At 37.1% G+C, this 12,727-nt stretch overlaps 1 protein-coding gene across 3 annotated transcripts in view; it reads left to right on the forward strand.

The window, feature by feature from the left end:
• Positions 1–9,779: 9,779 nt before the first annotated feature.
• Positions 9,780–12,727, forward strand: part of dpr3 (defective proboscis extension response 3) — an 89,036-nt gene continuing 86,088 nt past the window's right edge. The window contains exon 1 of one of the 3 annotated variants that reach the window (XM_086832635.1): positions 9,780–9,885. The gene's annotated coding sequence lies outside the window, so the exon portion shown is untranslated. Of the gene's footprint in view, positions 10,144–12,727 lie in introns of all 3 variants that reach the window. The other 2 variants (XM_086832636.1, XM_086832637.1) reach the window with 2 other exon arrangements.

Here is a 12,727-nt window from a genome sequence, read left to right on the forward strand (position 1 = left end):
TTCAAAAAAAGATATAAACTTAGTGTACAGTTTTGTTAACCAAATAAAAACTAGCACATATCAGCTTTCCGATTTGAAATTTATGAATTTTTGGCTCAGTTATGATATTTGAAAAACTTTGATTTAATAAAATAATAAGCATCTAAAAATATCGATTTAAAGAACATATATATTTTAAGTTATTTATAGATATAAGAAGGTGAAAATTCATATGGATTTATATTAGCAATAAACATCTTAATTAAGAAAGAAGTAAACAACTAATATTTACCTGCATTATTTAAAGTTTTCTCAGGGGTGTAAAAAATAAAAATAACCGTGCGAAAGCCTGCAAAAATTTATGAAATAAATTATTGCCGCAGCAATAAAATGTTTTTCTACTGCAAAAATTTTTTGAATGAAAATAGTTTAGCAATATGTGGTTTTCATATTATGAATAATTTGCACTTTAACGATTATATGAACTTTGTTGGCAAAGTTTAAATAAGCAAACGCGTACGAAAAGTAAAACAACAATTAAATGAGAAATATTTGCATGTGTTAAAATAGTTGCTCATAAAATATTTGCAACGCGCAGCACTTTCATATTTATACCTATTGTATTTGTGTTAAATAATAAAATAGATAAAGCTATTATAAATTCATTTAATTCCTGGAAAGTCTTAATAAATTTCTTAGTTTTTATGCATTTTTTATTGAGTTATTATTGCATACAATAAATCCAGTCACACTTACAAATGTTGACAAGGTCGCAAAACATGTGTAAAAAAATTTATATATTGTTTCTGATTTCATAAAATGTTATCCAGCAATAAACTAATGTTGGGAGTATTGGTTTTATTGGAATTTATGTAGTTTTTGCCATACTTTCTTTGAAGTCTAATAAAGTAAACTACTTTTATGCTATTTTCTTCCATAAACTTATTTCATTAACTAGCTTTTAATATATTTTCTTCACTCTTCAGTTTTCACTCTCAATATTAGTCAACTCGAATGCTTTTTTGACAACATTTCAATACGATTTATCTATGTCGAGCTGATAAATCAATTTGATTTGGATGTGTGACTCGAATATGATTTATTGTTATCCTGAATGTTCGCACTCTGTGCATCCTTCGACCTCCTGATGACTGCTGCACAATTTTGTTTTATCAATTTGGCAGCTCGTCTTATCAATTTCACAAATTTGCAATGTGCATTCAATTTGCTAAGCGGCTTTAGGTGAGCAAATAAAAATTATATATATATAAATAGTAACAATAACAAATCAATTTGCATATTATTATGAGTTATTATTGTTCTCACTTTGATTGAATCACGCCAGAGGAAAATTGCTGGCAGTAAGAGGCGAGGAAAAACACTCGACTGCCTCGGCAATAAATTTAAAACCTATAAAATGAGCATCAGACGAGACCGAAACTCCCAAAAGACTAACGCCGACCCAACCAAAATGACAGGCAAACAAAGGAGTTGAATTTATTTGGCCCCAGGCCTTAAATTATTTCAGATTTATTTACCTAAAGTCACTTTGGGGCAAACTCTTTTGACAACTGAACCTCCTCTATGCCGAGCCAAGTTCGAGTTGATTTGTCTCCACTCGGCTGGAAGTCCCCGAAAATAAACCCGTGAACTGGGGGACTGATTCTTTTTCTGGAGTCTTGGTGTTAGCCGCCTTGGGTGTTTGTCCTTGCCATCCTTCTGGCAATCAATAATTCATTGACCTCCTGTGCCCAACAATGCAGCATCAGTTTATTTGTTTGTTTCCACTTTTTTTGTGACTTTCACTGGGAGAGTTTATGACCCCAGTCCCAATGCAGTTTCTATTCAAAAATTTAAGGCATTTCGGGGAGCTATCTTTAACCCACATGTCATATATATGTCAAAGATAATTTACTTTAGAGTTTCCTGGTTAAGTTTGGTAGCCTTTTTCTTTATTTAAAATTTAAAAGAATATATTTATGAAACAATTAGAAATATGACTTTTATTTAGCTAGTTAAATACCATTAATACTTTCTTTACATTAGTGCAAACTATATTTGTATATAAATTTCACAAGATCTCATTGTTTCTTGATATTTTCTGAACTTATTTGCTCAAGGGAAACACTCAATGAGTTTTGTGGGGTTGAATAGGGTATTACCAGACAACATGGGTTAAAAGGGGGGGCAAGGCGAGAAGGCGGGGCCCGTCATAACGCGAAAATTTGATTTATGTTTGCGGCATTACAAAGTCTCTCTGGTGTGTCAACACTTGGCGTGCGCCAAAATGAAAAGGCTCATCAATAATTGAGATCGAATGGTGGCCAAAAATGTACGCCCTGTGGATCTGCGGGCTAATTGCAAATATTTGTAGAGTTGATATATTTGTATGTGTATGTATGCATTTAACTGCATATCCATCCGCATTCGATATGCAATAATCCCGTTTCGTTTCCGTTTCCCATGTCCCCGAGGGTCCTTTTCCGTGGCCATCGCCTTTTGTCTGTGCGGCATAAAGCTAATTGCTTGTGTCCCCGTATTTGCTTTGTTGCATGAATAATTCCACGGGGAATAGACATATATATAGAGCATATCCTAGCTCCTGCTGCCTGCCGGCTGCCGGTTTCAAATAAAGTCCTCTTTGCACGCGAATCAAATGAAATTGAGCGCAAATAATAATAAGATATTGACTCTCTTGCCAGCTAGGAAAGGCAACTCAATTTATGCAGCGAAATGTGCCAAACAATTATCCCGATAAAACGTGATTGATTATGCCGGGGGAGTGGCTTCCTTGCTGGCTGCCTAGCAGTTTTTCCATAGCATTTCCGTTCGTTCTGTTCCCATGCTAGCAACGAATTTTCAATCAATGGAATAATTACGTGTCCTTCCCGAAGCCCAATGGAGTGTGCAAAATTTTCAATCAACGAATCCCCGAACCAGCAACGGCGACGGGGCAAAGGGGCAAATCTACTTAACCAAATTGATGACAATGCGATAAGTCAGAGACGGCGAGTTAAGCCGCTTAAATGCTTATAAACTGTCGTCTTCCTGCCCTATCCCTCCTATATACTTATTTCCCCAGATGTCAGGAAATGTATATGGTGGCCATATTAAGCTGCGTCTATGCCAATTGCTTGAGAGGGCAACTTTTTTTTGGCCAGCTATGCGAATTATTTGAGATGCATATGCTGGCATCCAGCTTGCTGAGACTCTGGCTTTGGTTGTGCACTGGGAGAAAAAAGAGCTATATAATTTAAGGGATTTTAATAGTGGGCTTAAGTCTGTTCTCTCATTTTGTATCCTTTGAAAATAAAGCTGCGTATTTTTACTTATGATGGAAGTATTTAAAATATACATAAGGTTTTATCAAAGTATTGCAAAGATCAGTTAAACATGGAAAAAGGTTAACTAAAGGTTTTATATTATGAATTGTTTAAGATCTTTATATAACATTAAGTTTATTACATATTAGGTATCGTTATTTGAAAGGTAAAATCGTTTTCTATGATCCATGTTCTCTATTATACTTCTGTAATTTTTAATGCGGCTTTGAAGACCTTGAAAAAACAAGCTCCTGAAGCAAATCTGAGCACATGAAAAGGAATATAATATTAATTAACGTATACCTTTGATGTAATAATTTAAGGACATGGAAAATTTTGAATATTATTCCCCAAATGTATCCCTGTGTAATTCTGGCTTTGGCTCCAAGTTCGATCTAGCATAAATTGTTGACATGCCTCGCCGCATTAAATTCAGCCCTGGCACGTACAACAATTCGAAAGGGGGGTTTTCTCTACCACCCCTCTCGTTTCAACCCCTCACTCCCTCCCTATTCCCTTTCTGGTTCCCCTTTGACCCAGGTTGTTGTGGCTGCGTGTGTGTTTGTGTGCTCAGAGCATGATATTGTCGTAAATATATCAAATATTCGTATCGTGCCATAAATAAGCAAAATAAGTGACTACTATGCTCTCATAATTGGCAATTTGCGTTTGCCACTCGTTAGCTGAAATCCTTTGCCCCATTTTGTCCCTTGAACTACTATACATCTCCCCCATATTTTCCCTCTATGACTTAAGTTCCGTTTCTGGAAGAGTTACAGCTGCTTATTAGGCGGTGACAAGTGTCAACACAGGAACAACATATCACATTACGTATACGCCCCATGGTGCCAGGCCACAATTCAACTTCAGTTGTTCTCGATTGAAATTTGTCAAGTTAAAGGCTAATGGTTGTGGCTTGGTCTGGATGCGGTTAACGGGAAGGGGGGAATTCATGGACCAGAGCGTCCAGGATCCTAGATATTCCACATACGCCACGTAGACCCCTTTGCGAATTTTCAACTTTGCGGCTGTCCAACAACTTCTCGGAAGGTTTCACTTCGAAGCCAGGACAAAGCAAGCGTTAAAGGTAAGCACAAAGTTTTGCAATGTGCACTGAAAGAATAATGATAAATACAGGATGGAATGATAAATTAATAAAAGCTATAAATATTTAAGTGGTTTCTGTTACTCAGCAAAGCTTACAGTAATTCTATGAGTGTTTTTTCAATTGATTTAATGATTTTTTAATTCATATTTGGTTTCTAATCTAATGTTTAGTCTCTCTGTGTGCCATGGGAGTGGCATAGTCTTAGTGAAACACCTTCAGGATTAGCTTCCGAATCCCCCTGACCCCTTTAAGAGACCGCAGCATAGCGACCAGAGGGAACTGGAAACCGGAAGCACATGGAGGAAGGGCTCGATGTAGCTGCTCATCTTGGTCTCGATTGCACCGACACCTGCTGACAGCGGCCAACTTACTCAAACTTAAACTGGTAAACAACTCTCCACCGGCAAACAGGATACGCCAGGTGCTGAGCCGGGATGCGGGTTCCTTTGGCCAGGCAAAGTCAAAGTGAAATTATATATATAAAAAAATGGCACTGGCACGTGAACAGCTCCTTGGGGCAAAGAGGAACTCATGGCGGAAGTGATGATGATGCTGATGATTTCCGCAAACAAATATTTCGTTTGTTCAACCAACTGCGGAAAAAGGAACAGGGACGACAACGGGGCATAGAGATGGGCACAACATTAGCCCAAACAGTTTCAGGTTGCCCTGTTGCCGGCAGGTGTAAAAGTGTATTCGTGTGTGTTTTTCAGTCTTACCTTTCAGCATTCAAAAGTGTGTGTGTGCTCGCTTACACATTGTTTCACTTCCGGTTTTTGTGGTTTCGTTGCTTTCGGCAGCGGGGCAAAACGAGCTCAGTGGGTTAAATGGAAACATCTCCGCATTTCCTCCCTCCCTCCACCTCGACTATGCAAATGGGCTAGTCCCGTCCGCAGCAAAATGCGGCACAATGCTGCTGCTGTTGCTGCTGATGCTGATGCTGCCCCAACAAAATAAAGCAAAATAAAACAAAAAAAATTAAGCACACACTACGGCAGCAAGTACAACAAATAAAGCAACCCAAATAAAATGCTTACAAAGAGATAAAAAGGGAAATGTTGCTGCTGTTGTGTCGCTGATGCTGCTGCTGCTGCTGCTGCTGCAGCAACTCCTGTGCTTGACACTTGCAGATTTAGCGCTTCATTTGCAGCAGCAACAGCGGCAGCTGAGAGAGATGGGACACACACACATTGGGGTGCCCAGAGATGGGGTTGAGTGGGTTACGGAAGCGGCAGAATATCCTTATTCTCATACAAATTTCATGTCAAGTTTCTGCCGGATTGTTTAACATAAGCAAGTGCCTCAGGCTGGCCAGGGGATTTCGGTGGATTTTGGTTTATATTTACATTTTCATTGCGGTGACATCAAGTAAACTTAAGGCAAACAAACATGTATTTACATTTTTATTTATTAAAAATACAATAAATTAAAAAAACAATATTATAAACATATATCTAAGCTGATATATGTCTATGTCTAGTTTTATGTTTTCTATTTTCAAAATAAGTTCATTTGCAGGGCCTTAAATACTTTAAAATTTATTTTTAATTCAATTAACAGATTGTAGTTTAATTACATGTGCGCTGTGACCCTTAAGAGCTACGTTTTAAATTATTACGTGTGAATTTATGGACATTGACATTGCATATACATACATTAACACATTGCATTTAAAATTACTTAACATTTCAGCGATTTATTGACTACCGCGTCTGAATTAATCATAATCAGCAAACGTAATTATGTGATTGATTAATTTTGTAAACTTTTAATTATTAACAAAAAAGTAATGGATGTAAATAAAGGAGTTAAATGTAATATACTGATGGGACAAAGTAGTATTTTTTGTATCTCAAATGTCACTTAATATATACAAGGAATTTTGTGGTTTTTAAAGATTAAATTATACAGATATTCTCATAAATATTAATCTCGGATAAATGTGATAAACACTCCCATAGCTACTTTTTGTAGAGAGTTCTAGGAGCTCTTCTTTGAATTTCCACATCCTGTGCTGTGTCTTTAACCGAATATCCTTTTTGGTATTTTCTCCAAATCTGTTTTCTTCTCCTTTTTTGTTGCTGTAAGTTTTGTTCTGGTTTGTGGATTTTTTTGTGTGGTTTCTTTGGTGGCTCCAAATCGTTTGTCGCTTAAGCTGCTCGCGCAATTCAAATTGATTTATAACGAAGAAATGTTTTATCAAGTCGATGAGGGAAATGGTTTGCCCTTCGTCTGGCGAACTCCCATCATTTTCCATCCACACATACACACCACATACACTAACCCCCTCCCTAGGCCCCGCTTAAGGAATGTTTTTGTGTGCGGGGTTCCCCATCGCTAGATTTCTCATGACATTTGGCTCCACTTTCCACTTGCCGCTGCTGCATTCGCAACGATTTCGAAAATATTTTCCTTTGCCGACACTGTTCCTATGGTTTTTCCTTGCTTTTCTCCATTTTCTTCATTTTCTGCTGCTGCACAAAAATATGCGAGGGCTATGGCAGCGATGCTGAATCGTGCCCAAGCTGCAGTTTGTTGTACGTGCAATGGCAGCCAATAGTCAAAGTTGTCATTTATATGCCCCAAACCTGACTGTGCAACCTTCTGCCCTGGTCCCTCCCCCAATCCATACTCTTTTCCAACTTCCTTTTTGCGCGGGCGGCGGCGGTAGTTCCGGTTGGGTGGTTCTGGTCCTGCTTTTGGTCCTGCTCCTGGCTCTCGCTCTGGCTCTGCTGGGGCCAACTGATTTATGACACTCAAATGAACTCCGACGCTGACTGAATAAATTTTGAAGGCGACTTTTGTGTCGAGTTCTCGATTTGTTTGGCATTTTTTCCTCCCCCACTTTCCCCTGAACTCTGGCCATTTGTATCTATTTTTAAGCGCCAAAAATTTCACTTTTTTCTTGGGAATTTGGTTGTTATTATAGTGTTTATAGATTGAATGGGTATTTAAAGAAAATAAGAATAAGGATATATATTTAATTTTTTAGAGGTTGAAATAAAATATTACAAAACTACTATTTTCTAATATATTATAGATTTAACGGAGAAGAATTAATTCTATAAAAAATATTGCTGTAGTTTCCTTTTTTTTTAGTCCAAATTTTTGTTATATATTTTATATTTTACCAGGGTATTCCCTGTTCGATTTTAATATTTTCTAATTTTTCTAGTTTTCCTTGTTTTTGCTGATTTTTTAATGCCTTGTGTTCGGTGGCTTCTTCTAGTTAGTTAGTTGTTGCTTGTTGGATTTATGAACCTGCCACAAATTCGTCAGCGAAAATCTCAGGGAAAATTCTTTCCAGTTTTTCTTTTTATTTTGTTTTGTTTTTCTTTCGCTTCGTTGTGTGTTGAGTTTGTCAAATTTTTGACATTGAATCTGTTATGCGAGTAGGAAAAAGAAAAAATATCAGAGGAGTATAAAAACAAGAGGTAAAAAAGAATAGCCGCAGGTGGAGGTGGCTAAGGATCACTAGGAAGTGGATGAGCATGTGGAAGTGGCTGCAGTCGATGCAGTATTTGGCTGACTGGCTTTTCCAGCTTGGATTTATTTTTTCCTTTTCCGGCTACCATTGGTTTTCTTTTTTTTTCCGCATTGGCGCCATAAAAAAAAGGAGCTCCATCGACGCTGGCTGCTTGTGAAATAATTGATGTGCAAATGTTGAGAATTCAATTCAGTTCACCTTGAGTGAAAGTGCGGAGACGGGGAGGAGAAAGCAGTAAGATAGACAGCGACTTTCTCTGTGACAAAACTGTACTGGGAAAATATATATAATTGTATACATATATGTACATGAATGGGGGGATGTTAGTGGTGTCGAGTAAATTGGCGGCTTAAATTAATTAAGCACTAAACGTAATCAATTATAAATTATTTAGAGCATAAACTATGAATATTTCGATAGCTGTAAAGGTGAATTCATAACAAGTTCATGGACATATTGAGGTCTTTAATTATTTAGAAATTTAAAATGATAGAGCGCCAAGTGATTAACAAGTTCAAAATAATAAAGTAATATTTTAATGATATTATTAATTGTAAAATAAAGAAATGTAAACTATTTTCATTCATTTTATTTAGTCTTTGTAAAATCTGAATTTAAAATGTATAAGACAGTTCGTCAATTATTTTCTTTAACTCCGAAATTTCTACTGTCAGGGGTAATTTCCTTTGAAATAAGCGAAAATATTCTATAGGATTTATTTGTAAAGGGGATACAGGGTAGTTTTGTACATCCTGAGTAAGCAGTTGCAGAGGAAGTTACAAAATACTGATAAAATATCCTTCAGGGATTTTTAGCTAACAAGAACAGAGAGGTTTTTGGCACTCTTTGCAAGCAGTTTAGGGAAATCACTCTAAACAGGATAAAGGGATATTTATACGCATTCGCAAAAGCAGTGCCATAAAATTTAAGGGAAAACTATATTTTGTATAAAAAAAAGGGCAAACTTTAGCTCATATAGAAAGGGAAAAGCTACTGCTTAATAATGTTTATAGGAATATAGGGAAAATATTGAAAAACATCGCAGCAAGTCTTGAAATCCCTACCTAAATTATGAAGAAAGGAAATAAAATAAATATTGAGAGCCAAGCAGTTGAATGCAAAAAGGTAAAGGAAATACAAGCCAAAAATCAACAGGTTGCCAATAAACTCAACAAATTTTAAAATTTCATAACTAAGCCAAAAATGTATTCATTTCAATTCGGAAACCTTTTCTATGCTAGTTTTTATTAGGTTAATAAATCTGAATACTCAATTTAAAAAGGAAATGACTGCTTCACTTAGTTTTAAGGTTCAGACTAAAATTAAAATACTATTCCTTGAGTCAATATTTATCTATATTTTTATATGAAAATTTGTTATAAAATAAAATTTTAAAATCTCATAACTAAGCCAAAAATGTATTCATTTCAATTCGGAAACCTTTCCTATGCTAGTTTTTATTAGGTTCATAAATCTGAATACTCAATTTAAAATTTAAAAAAATGAAAGTTTTAACCAAAATTTTACAATTTATAGTATCGGAAACTTCACTTAGTTTTAATCTTCTGACTAAAATTATAATACCCGCAAGAGTATAAACAAAATTAAAATTTTTCTGTTAAAAACCAAAGGCGTTAACCCTTTGACATTTATCTGCAGGGATATTTAAGGACTCGTGCTTCCCCTTCACACGAAGCGAAGCTTTAACACACATTCGGAGTGCGGCGAATTGGTTCTCCTTAAAAAAGCTTTTCCCACGTGCGTGTGGGTGCACTTGTATAAGTGCTCGCTTGAGTGTGTGCGTGTGTGCGTGTCCGTATGTGTTTGGACCATCATCGAGGTTTTCCGAAGTGGGAGCCTTCGCCTTTGCCTTCGCGTTTTTGGCCAGATTCAGAATTTGTGCCGTCGATCTCAGTATTGTGACGGCATCCAGGGGCTGCGGAAGTGCCACACACACGTGTCCTCGGGATAACTGCGAGACCTCAACGGTAAATCGAGTGCTTCGAGTTTTTCTACGCGAGTCTTTCGAGAGTTTTTCCCACCGAAAAGAAAAGCCGTCAGTTTCAGCGACGCGCGCGTTAACGAGCGATGCGGGGAAATTCGCAGAAAACGGCCTTTTCAATGGCCCCCAAACCGACCGACTCGACCAGCGATAACGGAAGACAACAATAGAAATTTAAATATTCATGAACAGTGTCGATTGTCATCAATTGTGTCACCCAGAGTGTCTATCTGTGTGTGTTTTGGTGTGTTTGTGCTAACATTTCCCGCTCCTCATACCAATCTGCGGCGTGCCACATTGCCCGTCATTGTCAATCAGCAGACAGCGAACAAACAACAATAACAATAACAAGGGACCAAAGAACAACAACAATAACCTAACTAACAAACAAACAATCGCAAAAACAGCAATAACACACACACACTGTGTCAAATGTCATCGGCAATTGACAAATTTACGCCTGGATTTTGCATATTTAATTGACATACATGCAACTGCAATTAGCCATATTTAATGGGCGAGAAAGAGAGAGAGGAGTTTTTTTTTTATTTAGAGAGTATTAGGTTAACAAATTACAACTCGATCGGTTGAATATTGTGGCCCTAAGGGTCCTTTTTGTCGCAGTCCCTCTGGAAAGCCCCAATAAGTAGGCAATAGAAATTGTGCACTCCGAACATTCGTGGTATTTTTGTAGTATGTCCCTAATTGCTTTATTTTTTGTTCGTTTATGTTTATCAGAGTGAGAAAGTATCACTATTTCCCAATCAATTGACAGTTGACATTTGTAACGGATTAACCATGAAATTAAGCCCCCTCCCCACCGCCCTAATCGGTTCGATTCGTTCGTGCGTATCCATAAAACTGTCAAAATGAATAAATAAACTGTCAATTGCAATCGCGCTCGGCCGACTCGTAGCGGCCCAAAGTATGCAACCAAAAAATGTGGCCAATACCCGGCAGACAAGCAAACATCGAACATTCGCTCCTCCTTTCGTGTGATTTATGTTTAGCCAAGCGTGCAAATAGGAGCGAGCTCGGTGTGGGGCAGGTCCTGGTTTTCTGCTCTAAGTGAGGCCGGAAAAATGACGCTAAAATCGTCAAGCAATTTGCTTTGCTTTTATATGGAGTAGAGGCACAGCAAAAAAATAATATCAAATATCAATTTTAGCTAGAGAGGTATTTAAGTGTTGCTTTTGCAATTTAAGAAGAATAAAGTGGTGGTGGAATAAGACGGAATCTATTTTTCAGGAAATGTCCTAGAGAAATCTTTAGTCTTATTTGGTATAAATGAAGGATTTTAAGTTTAAAGAGCAATCCTTTATAAATTTTAATTATTGCTTCACAATCTAATGAATCATTAGTCAAGCTCCGCGTTAACTTTACCAGATTAATCAAGGGTATTAATATAAATTAAATCCATTAAATCCAATTAAATTAATTACACAAATCTGATGACCTAAAAAAACAGGCCATTAGCTTTTAAACCAATCAGTAATCATATCACTGTTTAATCTACAACAGCCACAATTATATTTAGATTAATTAATTACATAAAATCAATTTCAAATGTCCCACGCTACCAAGGACATTGCATACTGTGCCTTTGTATTTATAATTCATAGAAATTCAATAAAGAAACACACACTTTTTGCTGGCAGTAAAGTAAATCAAATGAATTTAGTTGACTTATAATGAATGCCAAAGCATACAATCCCTGATAAACAATACAAATAGAATTTGAATAATGTACGAAAATGGGCTAATCAATTAGGAGTTGCGATATGATATCAATTACTTTTTTTTTTGCTGTGCACAATACGTGTGTTTTAGGAGTAGGCCAGAATGTGGCCTATACATGCGACGGGGGCCGCGTTGATGGCTTTAATTCCAGTCCTTTTTGGCCCAGAATAAGTGCAGGCAAGTACTGGGGTTTGCTGTGTTCTGGTTTGTTTGGTTTTACTGGAAGTTGTGTGTCTGTGTGTGTGTTGGTCGGAATTGGGAGCGTTGTTAGCGCTTTTGTTGCCAATGGATTAGCCGGATTGTAAAGTACTAGACCAACTGTAGTTTCAGGCAATGTTGTGTGTGTGGGCTGCATAAATCCTAATTAAATTTGCCAAGCTACAAATTTTATTCCCCCTTTAGAGAGGGAGCGAGAAAAAAAGGCGTATTAAAAGCCTCTTGGCTTCTTAAAAATAAACGTTTCCTTGAACTTATCCTCCAAAGCTTTCCCTGGAATTTTCTTTTAATTAGCCTCACCGCACTCGAGCATTTTAACACACACACACCTTTGAAATTACTCAAACGCAAAGTGTGGGAAAGAGAGCATTTTCCGGCAATAATGTCGTTTTAGGACTCTCGGGCTCATAAGCCAATTAAAAACAAAAGTCGCAAGAAATCTCATTTACATTTCCATACATTTTACCAAAGTCAAGGAAAAGAAAAGTTCTTGTTGTCGTTTGGCTTTGTTTTTGCTGTGTCGTGTTTTCTGGGGCTTACAATTGACACCTGACTATTCACCTGACTTTGGCTGCTCAAGGACTTTTGTCCTGGCTGCTGCCAATCAATCAAACGAAGCAAGGACACCGGCTCGGGTCCGAAAGTATTCTATATAGAAATTCTGGCTTGGGTTTGGGCTCTGAGCTTCCTTGCCTTCTCCTTGGAGCGCTGAAAATTAAAATTCTTCAATGTGAGGAAAGGCATAAAAATGTATAAAATATATATGAAAAGGCTGTCAAGGGTCGAATAAATAATGTAAAAAGGGAAATGCTTTTTTTTCGGAGACCCTTGGGGCATCAAAAAAAGTTCCTTAAGTTGTCGATGGTAACCAC

Source organism: Drosophila serrata, unplaced genomic scaffold, assembly GCF_035046125.1.
Source record: "Drosophila serrata isolate PLE 108 unplaced genomic scaffold, ASM3504612v1 contig_249, whole genome shotgun sequence".
Taxonomy (NCBI): Eukaryota; Metazoa; Arthropoda; class Insecta; order Diptera; family Drosophilidae; genus Drosophila; species Drosophila serrata.